The sequence below is a fragment of the Rhinolophus sinicus genome, linkage group LG06, assembly GCF_036562045.2.
Source record: "Rhinolophus sinicus isolate RSC01 linkage group LG06, ASM3656204v1, whole genome shotgun sequence".
NCBI lineage: Eukaryota > Metazoa > Chordata > Mammalia > Chiroptera > Rhinolophidae > Rhinolophus > Rhinolophus sinicus.
In genome coordinates this window covers 118,859,353-118,877,232 of record NC_133756.1, presented here as the reverse complement: position 1 = coordinate 118,877,232, position 17,880 = coordinate 118,859,353, and the positions used below count along the sequence as shown (strand labels likewise).

Genomic DNA, 17,880 nt, shown 5'->3' with positions numbered 1-17,880 from the left:
TACAGCCACTTTGGAAGACAGCCTGGCAGTTTCTTATGAAACTAAACAATCTTACCATACGATCCAGTGATTGTGCTGTTTGATACTTATCCAAATGAGTTGAAAACTTACATCCACACACAAAAATCTTATGTCCACACAAAAACCTATACATGGATGTTTAGGGCAGCTTTATTCGTACATGAAGTAAAAGCTAACAGAACTGAAAAAAACAGACAAATCAATAATTTAGAAGCATATAGAATGATGAGGGCAGGACTTCTGGAATGGCAGAGTAAATGGCTCAGAAAAATCCTCTTAAAAAACAAAAATGTTAAAACAGGGCAAAATTGTCAAAAATAGCAGTGATCAAAGACTTACAGCAAATTGAGAAGCATTTGTTCATGAAAAACTACCGAATCTCCTGTAAGAAGAGTGGCAGACTGTGACATTATAGCCTGTGGCTGCTTCTAACCTTTCCCCCATGCCCCTCCCCGCCACCATCCTATTACCCCAGCCCAGTCACCATGGTAATTGTTCTACAGAGAAGGCAAGCTGTGAAAAATGGCAGCTTTGCTTCAGAAGGGGCTCACTTGATTTGAAGCAGACCTTGAACAATTCCATTCTCAGGGGCAATGAAAGAAACAGTAGCAACCTCAGTGATAAAAGAAAGAAAAAAAAATGGCCTCTTTTTCGTGGCGCCTCGGAGGCCGTCGGCTGCTTCAGGATGAAGCTGAACATCTCTTTCCCAGCCACTGGCTGCCAGAAACTCATTGAAGTGGATGATGAACGCAAACTTCGTACATTTTATGAGAAGCATATGGCCACAGAAGTTGCTGCTGATGCTCTGGGTGAAGAATGGAAGCGTTATGTGGTTCGATCAGTGATGGGAACAACAAATAAGGTTTCCCCATGAAGCAGGGTGTCTTGACCCATGGCCGTGTCCGCCTGCTCCTGAGTAAGGGGCATTCCTGTTATAGACCAAGGAGGACTGGAGAAAGAAAGCGCAAATCTGTTCGGGGTTGCATTGCGGATGCTAATCTGAGTGTTCTCAACTTGGTCATTGTAAAAAAAGGGGAGAAAGATATTCCTGGTCTTACTGATGCTACTGTGCCTCATCACCTGGGGCCCAAAAGAGCTAGCAGAATTTGCAAACTTTTCAATCTCTCTAAAGAAGATGATGTCCGCCAGTATGTTGTGAGAAAGCCCTAAACAAAGAAGGTAAGAAACCTAGAACCAAAGCACCCAAGATTCAACGTCTTGTTACTCCATGAGTCCTGCAACACAAACGTCGGCGTATTGCTCTAAAGAAACAGCGTACTAAGAAAAATAAGGAAGAGGCTGCAGAACATGCTAAACTTTTAGCCAAGAGAATAAAGGAGGCCAAAGAAAAACGCCAGGAACAGATTGTCAAGAGACGCAGGCTGTCTTCTCTGAGAGCTTCTACCTCTAATGAGTCCAGTCAAAAATGAGATTTTCTAAGAGTAACAAATAAATAAGATCAGACATAAAAAACAAAAAAACAAAAACAAACAAACAAAAAAAACAGGAAGACCTGTTTGGGGCAAGCAGGGGACAGAAATTTAACAGGGATATACAGGGAATGAGACAGCCATAGTGGGCCTTCACAAACTCCCACATGATCAGGAAGAGACCAAAAAGTACCCTGTCTATTCACATATTCCTGGTGGAACTTGAAGCAATGCAGACAAGTAGAGGGAACATGAGAATGTCCAACAGAAAGTAAAAGCTGGGCCAGACTTGTAAACTGCCGGAATTTTGAATGTACTATCTAACCCCCACATTAGATTCATCACAGAGCCATTAAAGAAAGTGGAAGTATTATGGGCTCAGCATGTTTGAGCACAAACTCTGATCAATCATTGGCTGGCTACTTAGCAATGTTGACACAGAGGCAATCCCTAGGAAACAAGGCTTAAAAATAAAGAATAAAAGAAAAAAACAAAAAAAGAAAGACAGCAGTGGCTACAAACTGCAGACTCTACAGATTTAGTTCAGGCCAGTTACCAAACAAGCAAGAGCAACAACCCCTCAGGGGAAAATATCAGATATCAGAATTGCTAAAATATATTATTTAACAAAACCAAAAAACAAGATATTGCAAAGAAATGGTAAAGTGTGATCCATATTCAGGAAAAAAATCAGTTATTACAGTAATAGACAAGGCTTGAAATGCCTTATCAACCAATGTTGACATTTTACTCAATACTCAGAACACTATACTCAACAACTGCAGAAATCTGTCCTTATCAAGTGCTTCTGGACGATAAATCATATGTATATTTTACAAAATTCAACACCTATTCTTGAAAAAAAAACCCCAACTTTCCAAAAACTATAAATAGAATAAATATCCTCAATCTGTAAAGCAGAACCTACAAAACCTATGCGAAATATGATACTTTTGGTGGAATACTGGCTTTCCCATTAAGCTTAAGAACAAGGTTATGATGTCTGCTATCATCAATTCATTCAAATTATTACTGGAGGTTCCATCCAATACAATAAGATTAAAAAAAAAAAAAAAAAAAAAAAAAGGTGAGTCCAAGGCATATAAATCGAAAATAAAGAAGTAAAATTGTCTTTATTTTCAAAGAATATGATCATGTACATAGAAAAACTTAAAGTTACAGAAAAAAACCTACTAACACTAATAAGTGAATTTAGTAAAGTGACAGGATACCAAGTCAATATGCAAGAATCAATTGTACTTACATATACTAGCAAAAAACAATTGGAAAATTTTAAAAATTGATGCCCTTTATAATAGCATTGAAGACAAAGTATTTCAAGATAAATATAACAAAATATATGGAAGACCTCTACATTAAACATTACAAAACACTGAAGAGAGACGTTAAAGAAACTCAAATTAATGGAGAGGTATACCATGTTCATGGATTGAAGGAACACAGTAGTTTTAACTTGTTAATTCTCCCCAAGTTGATCAATGGTTTCAAAAGCAATACCAATCAAATTTCTAGCAGTACTTTTTTTTAGAAATTGACAACTTGGTTCTAAAATTTATGTTGAAATACAAAATATCTAGAATAAAGTAATCTTGAAATAGGACCAAGGTCAAGAATTTACCTTTCCTGATATCTAGACTTACAATAATGCTACAATAATGAAGACAGTGTGGTATTGGCATAAAGATGGAAACAAGTAGATCAATGGGAAAAATAGTCCAGAAATAGTGTGTGGTTAATTGATTTTCATCCAAAGGGCAAAAGCAACTCAATGTGGAAAGAAAAGTCTGTTCAATAAACAGTACTGAAATATTGGCTATGAAAATGGTTTCTAGAAGAAAACAGATTATTTTCATGATCTTTGTATAGACATAGATTTCTTAGCCAAGAACCAGAAAGCAATAACCATGAAAGAAAAATCAATAAAATGAAATTCATCAAAATTTTAATTTTAATTTAAAGCTTCTTCTCATCAAAAAATACCATTAAGATAAAAAGTAAGAAAGTCATAGACAGAGTGAATATTCACTATCCGTCTATCTCTATGTGGTTGACAAAGAACTTCTATCCAGAGTACATAAAAAATTCCTACAGCTTAATAGTAAGAAGACCCAATTAAAGTCCTTTTTTTTAAAATGGGCAAAAGATATGAACAGACTCTGTACAAAGATATACAAATGGCCAGTAAGCACATGAATGTGTTTAATATCATTCACCAGCAAAATGTAAACAACACTGAGATATCACAACATCCCCATTAGAATGACTAAAATTAAAAAGACTTGCAACACCTAATGTGCTGAGGATATGGAGTCAGCAAAATACATTGCTGGTGGGAGTGTAAAGTGTAGTGATGCAACTACTTTGAGAATTAGTCTGGAACTTTCTCGTAAAGTTAACATGCACCTACCAAATGACCCAGCAATTCCACTTGGAAATATTTACCCAAGAAAATGAAAACATATGTCCATATAAAGATTTGTACACTAATGTTCATAACAGCTTTATTCCAAAACTGAAAACAGCCCAAATATCTATCAGCAGGTGAATGGATAAACAAATTGTGCTATATTCATATAATGGAATACAATTCAGCAATAAAAAGGAATGAACTCTACCAAATATTTAAAGAAGATTTACTACCAATTATTCACAAACTCTTACAGAAATTGGAAGACGAGAAAACATTTCACAACACATTTTGTGAGGTTATTGTTACCTTGATACCAGAAACCAGACAATGACATCACAAGAAAACTACAGACTAATGTCTCTTATGAATATAGATGCAAAAATCCTCAACACAATACTACCAAAAAAACTGAATCCAGCAACAGATAAAAAGGATTATGCACCACAACCAAGTGATATTTATCCTAGGAATGTACGATTGGTTTAACATCTGAAAATTAGTTAATGTAACACACCTTATCATTAGAATAAAGAAGAAAACCACATAATCATTTCAATAGAGTCAGAAAAAGCATTTGACAAAATTTAACACCATTTTGATTTCAAAATCCCACTCAAAAAATTAAGAATAGAAAGGAACGTCCTCAACCTGATAAAGGGCATCTATGAAAACTCACAGCTAACATCATACTCAATGGAGAAAGACTAAGAGCTTTCTCCATGTGATCAAGAACAAGACAAGGATGTATGCTCCTTCCACTTCTATTCAACATTGGACTGGAAGTTCTAGCTGGGCAATTAGGCAAGAAAAAACAATAAAAGGGACCTATATTGGAAATGAAAAAGTAAAAATATCTTTATATTCAGGTGACATGATCTTCTATGTAGCAAATCCTAAGGAATCCACTAAAAACTGTTAGATCTAATAAACAAGTGCAGCAAGATTTCAGGATACAAGGTCAATATACAAAAGCCAATTATATTTCTACAAACTAGCAATGAACAATCTGAAAATGAAATTAGAAAACAGACATGAAAACAACCAAAGTGTCCTTCAACAGATGAATGGATAAAGAAGTTATGATATGTATACACAATGGAATACTATTCTGCCATAAGAAAAGGTAAAATAGTATCATTTGCGACATGAATGGATCTTGTGATTATTATGCTAAGCAAAATAAGTCAGACAGAAAAAGTCAAGAAGCACATGGTTTCACTGATATGTGGTATATAAAACTGAAAGCAACAAAAAAACAAGACAAACAAATGAAGCAACAAAAACTCATAGACACAGACAATAGTTGAGTGGTTACCAGAGGGTAAGGGGGGAGGGAGGTGGTAGATGAGGGTAAAGGGGATCAAATATATGGTGATGGAAGGAGAACTGACTCTGGGTGGTGAACACATAACACAATGTATATGTGATGTATTATAGAATTGTACATCTGAAATATGTAACTTTACTAATAATTGTCACCCCAATAAACTTAAAGAAAATTAGGAAACAATTCCATTTAGTATCAAAAAGAAGAAAAATAGGAATAAATTTAACAAAAGTATAAAATTTATATTCTGAAACCCACAAATCATCGTTGAAAGCAATTAAAGAAGAACTAAACAAATGGAAAGACAACCCATGTTCATGAATCAAAAAACTTAATACTATTGTTAAGATGGCAGTAATCCCTACATTCATCTACAGCCTCAGTGCAATCTCTATCAAAATCCTACCTGGCTCTTTTTGCAGAAATTAACAAGCTAATCCTGAACTACATATGGATATGGAAGGGACCAAAATTTGTCGAAATAATCTTGAAAAGGGAGAACAAAGTTGGAGCACTCACACGTTTTGGTTTCAAAACTTACTACAAAGACACAGTAACCAAGACAGTCTGATACTGTCATATAGATCAGTGGAACAGAATCAATAGTCCAGAACTAAACCCTTATATTTATGGTTAGTTGATGTTTAATGAGGGTGCCAAGATGGGAAAGGAATAGTTTTTTCAATAAATGATACTGGAACAATTGGATAACCACATGCAAATGAATAAGGTTGGGCCCCTTTCCTACATTATACATAAAAATTAACTCGTCGGAGCTTGGGGTAGGAGGGAATGTGGAGTTCTTTAATGACTACAGAGTTTCAGTTTTGCAAGATTAAAAGCTCTGGAGATTGGTTGCATAACAATATAAATGTATGCAACACCACTGAACTATACACTTTAAAATGGTTAAGATGGTAAATTTTATGTTATGGATATTTTGCCACAAGTAAAATTTTTTAAATAAAGACATTTAACTCAGAATGGATCATAGGAAGAAAATGGATAAATCTTTGTGATCTTGGGTTAGACAAAGGCTTCTTAAACACCAAAAGGGTAAGTGACAAAAGAAAAAAATAGTTAAATTGGACTTCAAAGAACACCCTCAAAAAAGGAAAAGGCCACGCACAGAATGGAAGAAAATATTTGCAAATCATTTATCTGATAAGGGATTGTACCCAGAATATATAAATAACAATTATAACTCAACAATAAAAAAGACAAATAACCCAATTGAAAAACAGGCAAAAGATCTGAATATTTACCCAAAGAATATATACAAATAGCCAATAGACACATAAAAAATGCTCAGCATCACTAGTCATTAGGGAAATGCAAATAAAAATTATAATGAGAAACCATTTACACGTCCTGGACTAACTGTAATAAAAAAGACAGACAATAACAAGTTTTGGCAAGAACATGGATAAATTGAAACCCTCATACCTTGCTGGTGGGAATGTAAAATGGTGCAGCCATTTTGGAAAACTGGTAGTTCCTCAAAATGTTAAACATATAGTTACCATATGACCCAGAAATTCTACTCTTAGGTATATACTTAAAATAAATAAAGCATATGTCCACTCAAAAACTTGTACACAATATTCATAGCAGCATTATTCATAATAGCCAAAAAGTAGAAACAACCAAATGTCCATAATGGCTAGATAAATAAAAATGTGATATGTCCATACAATGGAATATTATTCGGGCAAAAAAAGGAGTAAAGTATGGATGCATCTACAATATGGATGAACCTTATAAACATTACACTAAGTGAAAGAAGCCAGACACACAAGACTACATATTATGTAACAATGGGAGGCAGAGTAGACTGGAAAGGTATAGCATATAATCAGTATTTACTGGATGCATAAATGAATTAAATAAAATGCCCAGGACTTGGTCAATTGGATTTAGAAGGTGAAAGAGAATGAAACTAAGGCAATGCTGAGTTTTCTAAGCTGGATGAGTGAGGGGCAGGTGAGAACATTAAAGAGACCAAGAGAAGCAGATCTGAAGATCTCAGATCACAGACAGGCACAGATTTAAGAGTCATTGGCTTAGAGGTGATAGGTAAGGTGAGGTGATGGTTAAAAGTTCACCAAGGGAAAAAGTTCAGAAATGAAAAGAGCAGCGTAGGGGGCATCTAAGCCTTCTGCCCATTCTTGTTTTGAGAAGAGGGTGTCTGAGACCCTGGGCATTCAAGTGACGTGGGCAGTGTGAGGTGCAGGGGAAAGATCCGAGGCCAGGTTCTTTGCTTTGGCTTCATCTTGCTGCATGACTCTGGGCAGCTGATTTTACTGTATGAAGCTCAGTTTCCTCACCTGTAATTAGGGACGATAATGCCAGCCCTCTCTCCCTCCCAAAGCTGTTTGTTGCATGGACCAAAAGGGAGAATGCATAAGAAAGTGCTTTGTAAACTGTAAAGACTCATCAAATGTAAGGGATTATTGTTGCAGTGGGAGATGCAGAAGGCCAATAAAGTGAATTTGCTTGCAGTAAGCACAGGGGTGATTTTGTTTCTTAAAAAAAAAAGAAAAAGACGAGGAAGAAGAAAGAAAAGAGAAGGAAGGAAGGAGGGAAGGAGGGAAGGAAGGGGGAGGGAAGGAAAGAAAAGAAAGGGAGAGAGAGAGAGAAAGGAAGAAAGAAAAAGAGAGAGAGAGAGAGAGAGAGAGAGAGAGAGAGAGAGAGAGAGAGGAAAGGAAGGAAGGAAGGAAAGGAAGGAAGGAAGGAAGGAAAGAAAGAAAGAAAGAAAGAGAAAGAAAGAAAGAAAGAAAGAAAGAAAGAAAGAAAGAAAGAAAGACCCAGCAGCAGCAAGTACTGCCAGGTGCACAGCGTAGTTTTTCCAACTTTGAGAAGCAAATAACAGAGAAGGGCCAACTGGCTCATCCCAGGAGGCCTGTCTTCACCAATTGAATCTGAAATTATGGCCCGGGGAATGGCTGCAGGCACGGGCCCAGGACAGCAGGCCCTGTCCTGGCGGGGTGGGACCCAGGGACTGCAGGGCCAACAGAGGTTGTCCACATGGCCAGACACCTGGTCCCTGGGCCCTTGCAGCCCTTCCCCCCCAGCCAGATGTACTCCGTAAAGTCCCAGGGGGCCCATGAAGGGTGCTGCCCAGCCCCCGGCCACGTTTAGGAGCATCACCTCAGGGTTAGGCAGAGAAGTGACGTGGCTTCACCACAGAAGGGCCAGGCTGGGTTTCTGTGGCTCCCCAGGTGGCCAGTCCCGTTAGACCTGAGGGCCGCATTGGGCCTGCCAGAACTGCTGGACAAGGTCCAGCGCAGGAGGCTTGGGGAGCTGCTTCTAGTTCTTTCCACGCCCAGAGACACGTCCCCCCAGTGCCTGGCTAAATGTGAGCCCCTGGAATTTGCATGCCAGCTAGAGACAGTCCTCTTAAACGATATCTTTAAGGCAGCCGCACTCTTCTCCGACCTTCTTGGCCAGGGCTAACGAGGAGCTTAGTGACCTCAGCCTGCCCGCCCCCATGTTCAGTTGAATAACGTCAGGCCCAGAGAGGCAGGACCTTGCTGAAAGGTCAGATCAGAGGAGCTTCTCTAAGGCCGAACAACGGCACGGAGAGCAGAAATCATAGGTCTTCAGCTTCCCAGCTGTGCACCTCTCCTCTCCCTCCTTCTCTTTCCATCACTGGTATTTTCCAGTCTCTTCCCCTTGGGGCCACTGCCCTCTCACCTCTCGCTGAGCTTCCTGGCCAGCCCTGCTGCACCTGAGCCTCCGATTCTGCTTCCCCGCCTCTGCTCTGCGGCCAGCTCCAAGGGCTCACAGCTGCCCCGGAGACTGTCCCCAGCCAGTGGGGTTAGGGCACGGGGGAGGTGGAGATGAGGTCAGGTTCCCCCCCACCAGGTGCAGTCCTGCTACTAATGGGTATGAGCGGGCACAGAAAGGTCACCTTTTGAAAAACGCCTTTTCTGTTGAGACTTTGTCTTAAAGCTTCTCCTCTGCCTCCTTACACTAGCTCCCGGAGCATTTGTTCTACGCTTCAACATCCATTCTTCATTTCTAAAGCCTTGCTGAGGACTTAGAGCCAGGGCCCTGCCCTGTGAGGGCCCCAGGACGCAGACTGTATTTACCAGCTCCGTCCTGCCCTTGGCGCTCCCAGTCTGGTGGAGTGTGATCAGCATAGGATAGAGGGAAGCACAGCGCCCAGAGGACACCCCCTGTTCCCCATGGATGCCCTTTCTACCGCAGCCTAGGCCCGTCAGAGGCTTGAACTCAAATGGAACTTGAGGAGTCATTTCCTAGGCAAATGAGGTGGGAAACGAGTCCCTGAAAGACCACAGGGGAGAGGGGAAGGGGAATGACAGATGCAGAGAACAGTGCTGGACTTCATGTCACTTAAACCACAGGCTGTGCAGGAGTGAGGGTGGCTGAGGCTTGGGGGACGGGGGTCAGCAGAGGCCTCGTGGAAAGGGTGCTAAAGGCACATCCGAGGTGCGCGTTCCAACACTGCCAAGCAATGAACTCAGTTCTGACGCTATAATGACATCAGGTTCCACGTGTTAAGGGCTCAGTCTCACGACTGCCCCCACCCGTGCTTCCGACTAATTGGCTATGCAGGCATGCCTTGGAGATATTGCGGGTTCTGTTCCAGACCATTCCATAATGAAGCGAGTCTTACTCTTCTTGCTGGTGGAGAGTCTTGCCTTTAATTTATAAAAAATGCGATACCTGTGGAAATGTGACACAATAAAGCAAAGCACAAGAACACAAGGTATGTCTGTAAGGAAACTGGAGGGTCCCACGGCCTTCTCCTCAGGTTCAATTGATTTGCTAGAGCATCTCACAGAACTCAGAGAACACTTCCTTATGTTTACCAGTTTATTATAAAAGATACAGATGAGCAGCCAGATAAGGAGGCACAAAGAATGTTATTAAGCCCAACCATCCCTTTCCCTCGTGCCCTGGGCCTCCTGGAGAGGGGCCGGGTACATCCCACGAGCCCACATTCTTTGTGTCATACCAGGCCTGGTATTTCTTTTCCTTACTGAGCCCTGTACTTCCCATCTAGCCATAGAACTTTCTAAATGACAAACACCAGGGCCCATCCCAAGCTTACTAAATCATCTCTTCATGCCACAAATATTTGTTGAGCACACACCACGTGCTGGACAGAGTTCTAGGCAGCAGGGATACGGTGCTGGGCAAAGCCCCTGCCCTCGTGGAGGTTTCACGCAGAAACTCTGTATTTAGGAAAGCGCCACTGGTGATTCCAAAACCTAGTGTTATGTCATGCTCAAAATTCATATGTTGAAGTCCTACCCCCCAGAACCCCAGGATGTGACTATTTGGAGATGGGGTCTTTAAAGAGGTAATTAAGTTAAATGAGATGACCGGGGTTGGCCAAATCCAAAATGACCCGTGTTCATATAAGAAGAGGCTAGGACACAGACAGAGAGGAAAGACCACGTGAAGACACCGGGAGAAGGCGGCCATCTACAAGCCAAAGAGAAAGGTCTCAGAAAAAACCAACCCTGCCAACACCTTGATCTTGGACTTCTAGCCTCTAGAATTGTGAGAAAATAAATTTCTGTTTAAGCCACCCAGTCGGTGGTAGGCAGTTATGGCAGCCCTAGCAAACTAATACACGCTGCCTCACCCAGGAACGACGCGTAAAAGAACTGGACAAGCATGCAGAAGGCAAAGGGAAGCACATCTAAGCAGTGTGAGCTTCCAGATGTTGCTCTAGGTTTGACCCGACAGAAGCCAGTAGCTTCACGTAGTTCACAGAGGCATGACCCTTCTGGAAGTGTGGATGCTTTCATGCAGCCTACAGCTAGAGCCCTGCCTCCACTCCGACAGGCCTGGCACAAGCTCCTGCTCACCCACAAACAGCCATATCCCCAGGAATGACCTGAAGAGCCCCCAAGGTTTTTGCCCTACACAAGGAGGCTCCAGTGGGAACGGGTCTCAGGTACAGCACCAAAGACCCATGCTGCCCAGAGGGACCCAGAATGGGCCAGGACCTGGCTGAGGTCACACAGCATGATGGATGGCATCCAAGTTGAAGTCTCACCCCCTGCTGGTCCCAGCTGCTTTCTTCTCCAGCCTTAGCATCTTGCCCAAACCTGCTGCCACCCACTCTGCTTTCCCACCCTCTCCTCCCCACCTCTGCCTCTGACTAAGGCCAGGAGCATGACTTCAGAATGATGAAATCCAGCTCTTGAGGTCACCCCGGCCTCTTTGCAGTGGCTATAATTTTACACAGCCCCAACCCCCCTCCCCAGTAGACTGGGGAAGCTGCCAGGCCTTTGGCACATGTCTGGGGAGAATGTGACCATGAGACAACCAGAAGAGATCACTTCAAACCAGGTTGAGAGGAATTGTACGTTATGGACTGTCTCCTGACCCAGCACTGGTCTGGGGGACACACAGATTGATAACGTGACCTTATGCTCACATCATGCCTTCGCCCGCCACCCTACTTAATCCTCACAGCATCCCCCGTTGCACTCAGGCTTTCCATGCAACACCACCAAGTTGCTGGTACTTCTCTCTGTGCTGCCTCACATCTCCGGGGTCTTGCCTCTACTGTTTTCTGTCTGGATTGTTCTTTCCTCCTTTCTCCCTACCTTCCTTGCCTGCTTTGCCTGGCTAATCCTACTCATTCTTTAAGGCCCAGCTCTGGTTCACCTTTTCCAGGAAGCCTTTCCTGACCATCCCCTGACCCCCAGCATGTGGGCCTATGTACTTCTTTCTGTACACTCAATAATCTATCTGTGTGTTCATCACATTGGATTTTAATTACTTGCTTACACATCTGTCTGTTTCCCTATCCAGAATGGGAGCTTCTCATGAGCAGGGATGGGGTTGGGACTAGGTCTGGTTCATCTTGGGGCCCCAGCCCCCAGCACAGAGCTGAGTATAGAATGAGTCACTGAATACTGGACAAGCCTCCCCTCCCCTTCCAAAAATAGATAATGGAGTGGTAGCCTCCATTTTACAGAGAGAAAACTGAGACCCAAAAGGAGTTACCTGACCTGTTCAAGGTCCCAGGATGAGTTAATATCAGAGCAGGGACTAGAATCTAGCTTTTCTGGAGCTTAGGTTGGTTATCTTATGCTCCAAGGACAGTATGCATGGAGCAGTCAGCCAAAAAGACCCACTGAGCCATACTGGGTGTATTAGTTTCCTGTTGCTGCTGTGACAAATCATCACTAACTTTGTGGCGTAAAACAACACATACTTATCATCTTACAGTCCTGGAGGTCAGAAGCTCGAAATGGGTCTCACTGGGCAAAAATCAAGGCATCAGCAGGTCTGAAATTCCTTTCTGGAGGCTCTAGGGGGGAATCCATTTTCTTACCCTTTCCAGCTTCTAGAGGCTGCCCGCATTCCTTGGCTCAGGGCCCACTTCCATCTTCAAAGCCAGCAATGCCTGGTCAAGTCTCTCTTACCTTGCAACACTCTGACACTCCCTCTTCTATGTTCCTCTTCGATTTATTAAGATCCTGTGATTACACTGGGCTCATCCAGATAATCCAGGATAATCTACCCCTTTCAAGGTGAGCAGATCTGCAACCTTAATTCTGTTTGCCATGTGATCTAACATATCCTCGGGTTCCAGGGATTGGGAAGTGGCTCTCTTTTGAGGGGGAGGGAGACATTATTCTGCCTGCCACGCTGGTGGGCAAGGAGGTAATGGATCTGCAGAGGATGGAGTGACCAGACCTTCCTGTATGCCCAGAACTGTCCTGTTTTAAACCTGTCATCCTGAGGTAATCATTGATAGCACCCCGTCCCAACTCTCAAAATATTCTGGTTTGAAGGACAAGCTATTAATATATGGTTTCCCTAGTCATAGACTATTCAAGCAGGAAATCCAAGCCTACCATTTGGCAGATAAGGAAACTGAGACACCGAGAGGGGGAGAAACTTGCCCTCCTTGTCACATGGTTAATGACATAGCTGAGACTAGAATCCTGATATTTTGCCAGCTTTGTGCCCAGTTCAGACTGAAATATTTCTTTCATCAAGTCAAGAAGGCTTCCTAGAGGAAGCGGCAGGGATTCCTCCGTGGTGATGGTAATGAAGACACTGCCGCTGACGACAATTTACTATTTCCTATGTCCCAGGCACTGTTAATTAATGCTGAGTGCTCTGTATGTATTATCTCATGGGGTCCTCATGAAAATTGTGGGTCATTTTACAAATAAGGAACAGATTTAGAGTTGTTAAGTGACCAACCAATAGGTATTGAAGCTAAGTTTCAGACCTCTATCTTTCTTATTATAAACTTAATCCTTTCTACTTAGAAGGTTCCTGGGCTTGGGGAAGCTTTACTTTGGAGAAGTATTAGCTTTAGGGTAGAGCTGGAGAGTGATGGCGGGAGCTGTTGATTTATTGAGCCTGTCACTCTATGAGACACTGCGTGTGAGGATGACGTGGCTCGAACAGTTGTGTTTAATTTCCACTGAAGATTAAAATGATGGTCATAGCAGGAAGAGTTTATCGATTTATTTTTCACAGTTTAGTTTCTTTTTCCATATCCACTCAATATAGAACGTTTGGAAAATACCAAAAGTGAGAAGAAGATAATAATGGTGAGAATTCCATACTCCCGAAGGACCACTGTTACAATTTTAGCCAAATTCCTTACAGGAATTTTTTAAAATAAAATGTTTCAGCATATGAAAAAGTATAAAAATAATATCAACACCCAACCCTCCAGCTTAAGAAATAAGCTATTACATATATAATTGAAGTCTGGTGGGCCTACTTCCCGTTGTATTTCCTCCCTTCCTGACAAGAGGTCATTCCAGGCTTTGGTCCCTGCATAGTGCTTTTACTTAGTTGATGGTATTGTGATTTTACAATTTTGTACCAGACGAGTTCAGGAGAGACCTTAGAGGGTCCCCAACCCTCCTACTGTCAGTGTTTCCCAAACTTTTTCTTTTGAGAAACAGAAAGTAGCTTTAGCCTGGCTCCTCCTGTACACATCTGGCTCTTGGTGGCCCACTGATGTCACTGTACCTTTGGCAGTTCCTGCAGCTGTGGACCTGGTTCAGCATGACGCCTCCCTCACGTCCCCACCTGTCTGAGCTGTGTGCTGTCTCCATCCTCCCTCTCTGTCTCGACCTCTCCGTTTTCTCCCATCGCAGCCTCACTGCCTTCTCCCATCAGTCCCTTCCCTTTCGCCCCCATCTGCTTTCTTGGGCACCGGTCCTCATCGAGATTCCTGCCCTTCCCCTATGTGTTGCTCAGCGAGGCCAAGCAGCTGCCCAGGTGGAGAGCAGCTCTGCCTCCTGCTGCAGGCCCTGCTGCCCAGGGGTTACAAGGCTCACCCATCTTCCCGCGGATGCCTCCCACTGGGCAGCACCCACCAGGGCTGAACCCCTCCCACAGCGGGCTCCCAGAGGACTGGTGTGTTGTGTGTTGGGTGGCTTGGTTGGGTGTTGGTCACCTGCAGAAGGGGCATGAGCGGGATGGGTGAAAGCCTGGCAGCTGTATCCTTTCAGGGGAAGAGTGTCGGAGCTGCTGAGGTCTCAGAAACCATCCAAAGTCCACTCCTTCCAGGCAGGAGTAAGGCGGAGCTCCGAGAGACTGGGCTTTGCCCAAGACAACATACATTGTCTGTGGCTTTCAGTTAACTGACTCACATGGAGTGTCTGCCCGCACCAGCTTGCCGTGGGGGAGAAAGAAACCCACCAGCCCTGAGGCAATGCTGGCCTCTCCTCCTGTGTTCACATGTCCTCTTCCTAGTCTTCTGAAACACCTTGCTCTCTTCTCTACCCTGCCTACTCTCCTCCTCCTCAGTGCCCCCTCCCCATCTTTTATGTGCTTGAGTTCCTTGGGATGGGGAGAAGCAGGGGAGAGCTCCTGGTGGGAAGAGGTGATGGTGGGAAGGAGGCCTGCTTGGGTACAGAGAGGAGGAAGACCCATCTGGTTGATGGTTTTGAGGTCGTCCTGCAAAGTCTTGAATGCCCGATGAAGAATTTGATCTTCACCTAACAGGTTGTTGTGGGATGGATGTAGGACATCAGGAGACAGGATGGAGGCCCAGATAGAACATTTACTAGTTGTGTGACCTTGGGCAAGTCAGTAAACCTCTCTGAGTCTCATAACAATAACATTTAATGCGCAGATTAAATAAGACAACTCAGAGTAGGTACCCAGAGCAGAGCCTGGCACCCACATTTAACCACAGGACATGGCAGCTGTGTAACTCCTGCAGTCGTCCTGGGCTCACGCTGGGCTGCTGTTGCTAAGACCCTGAGGTACACCCAATTCCTTAGATTTTGAGAACTCCCCCACCAAGGGCTTGACCCCATGGGGAGTCAAAGGTGCAAGGGACACATTCTCTCTGACCTGTGAAATGTAGAGCTCACAGTCTTTCCCAGGAGCGAGCTGCGTGCACACCCAGGAGCTGCAGTTCTTACTGGTGAGGGGTCAGATGCAGCAGGGTAGGGGTGGGTGCCCTGAGCGGGAGCATGGGGGTTGAGAGGCAGTTCTGGCCACACCACATATTCATCAGGGTGTAAAAGCTAAGACTGTGCTCTGGATAGCAGTGCCCAGCACACGGCCAGGCCAGAGCAGCGATACATCCAGACCCTGCTCAAGAGCATCCATAGGTAGCCGGGGATTCCGGAAAGACCACAGGCCTGAGGCAGCTCCTCCTGGGTTCCAGCCCAATGTCACTGCCGTCACTGCCACTAATTGTGTGACGTTGAACCAGCCTCCCTGAGCCTCAGGTTCCTCGTGTGTAGACTGAGGCTAATAGCATCCACCTGATGGGGTATCCATTCAACGAAACATCATGGAGGGAGCACACGGCACAGTGCTGCTTTAGGGGAGGTGCTCCCAAAATGGCAGTGATTATGTTTTGTATGAATCTCATCTTCCCAGACTGTGTGCCCTTGGAGGGTGGTGCTGAGGTCTTTTTCTCTTGTGCCCCCCAGACCCAAGTGGGGCCAGGTACCCAAGTGGCGCTTTTTCTGTATTCATTGACCAAGTGACTAAATAATCTGCTAACCTGAGGGAGGGAAGAAGGCAAGGATTTGCCATTTGGTGTTTTCAGGCCGGTGAGGTCATACACGATGAATCACATGTAATTGGATGCTGAGTCTCAGTGTGGTTTCCAATTTGTGATCTCATTTTATTCGTACAACCCCCACCCCCTGCCAACATCATGTCTTGTGGGAGGATATGGAGAAACTGGGATTGGTCTCCCCAATTTCCAGATAGGAAAATTGAGCTTGGGAGAGGCTGAGTGACATATCTGGGTCACCCGGCAGTTAATGCCATGGTTGCGGCTTCTCCCTTCCAGCTCAAGGGTTTTTTTCAAGAGTCTGGTGGTAAGTTTGGGTTGCTCAAGTTGCAAGGAACAGAGACCCACTGAGGTGCTGTGAGGACATGCCGGGAAGGTGAGGGAGCACAGGACTTGTCCGGAAGCACAGCCTTTCTGCTATCAGCGTCTAAACTGCAGCTCGGCTGGGCCCACAGCCCCTCCAGCACCATCCAGAGGCAGTTCCGACCTTAGCCTCTCCTGGTCCCATGACTCTGAGCCTCCCACTTCAACCCCCTAAGAGACAGAAGCTAGTAGCTAGATAAGCATTTTGGTTGCAGGGAGCACAGGCTCTCTCAGATCATCTTAGAAATCCTTTTTTTGGGGGGTGGGGGGCTTATGGCCTGGAACTGGAAAGGGCTCAGACACCAAGGCAGCCCTCTGCACACTCTACCCTCCTCCACTTTCATCGGACCGTTGCTCTGGCGGGCCCCGGTCCAGACCCCCCGAGGGAGTGTTCAGACAGGCTGAGCTGTTCACTGCTGCTGAGCTTATCACCTCACTACGCAGACTCTTTCAGAGGTCACCTTGGGGGTCTAGGGAATCTGTGAGCCGGTGTTCTCCCCATCTCTAGGGTCTTCAGTGGGCTCCCCTGGGCAAACAATTGCCCAGCACTGCTTCCTTGAAAGAGTGTGGGATAGTGCAGCTATTTCACCGGAAGAAAATGTTGGACAGGGAAGGCAGGGCTGCCAATATCCTTCGTGCCCTCAGATTGGGTTTACCTCTGCTTACCCTGGAGTGCTCTAGGGAACAGTATTCCTGAGCCAGGCCACCTATAGAGCACTGGTCCATCTGAGATCCAGTCTAGAGAGAGGTGCCTTTGCCTTAGGTATGGCCAAGGTATAAGGGGCATACAACTCAAAGGCGGCCACTTTCCTCAGAAGGTGCTGATGAGGTTAGGCTCCCTGAGGTAGGGGATGAGGTTAGGCTCCCTGAGGTAGGGGATGCCTCTCTACTGCAGACGATCTCAGAGTCTGTGAACAGAGTGGCACAGCCAGTTACTGCCTGGGTCTACGGTCAGAGCTCTGTCAGCTCAGAAGGTGTATGACAGATGGGCACTCAAGGCAAGCATTGCATCATGGTATTCTGGAAAGTTACAAGCAGCAACGGGGAAGGTACAGATGCGATGAGGTGGGTATGGTAGAATGGTTGGAGGGAATGTGCAGGCCCCAGATAAGCTCGTCTGGAATGAGGCCATTGCAGAGTAGAATTCACTGTGGCATCAAAAGAGGAAATGGTACACAGGTCCCCACTCCAGCTGAGCCTGGGGACTGGAGACCACAGGGGGACAATGGCGAGGGGCTGTGGTGAGGAGCCCAGCACAGCCAGGTTCGTCTGGAGAGAGGTTATGTGTCTTCACATTTGC

The 17,880-nt window shown here is 44.5% G+C and overlaps 1 pseudogene; it reads left to right on the top strand.

Moving 5' to 3' along the window:
• Window positions 1-661: 661 nt before the first annotated feature.
• LOC109454044 (small ribosomal subunit protein eS6) lies at window positions 662-1,941 on the top strand (annotated as a pseudogene).
• The last annotated feature ends 15,939 nt before the right edge of the window (window positions 1,942-17,880 follow it).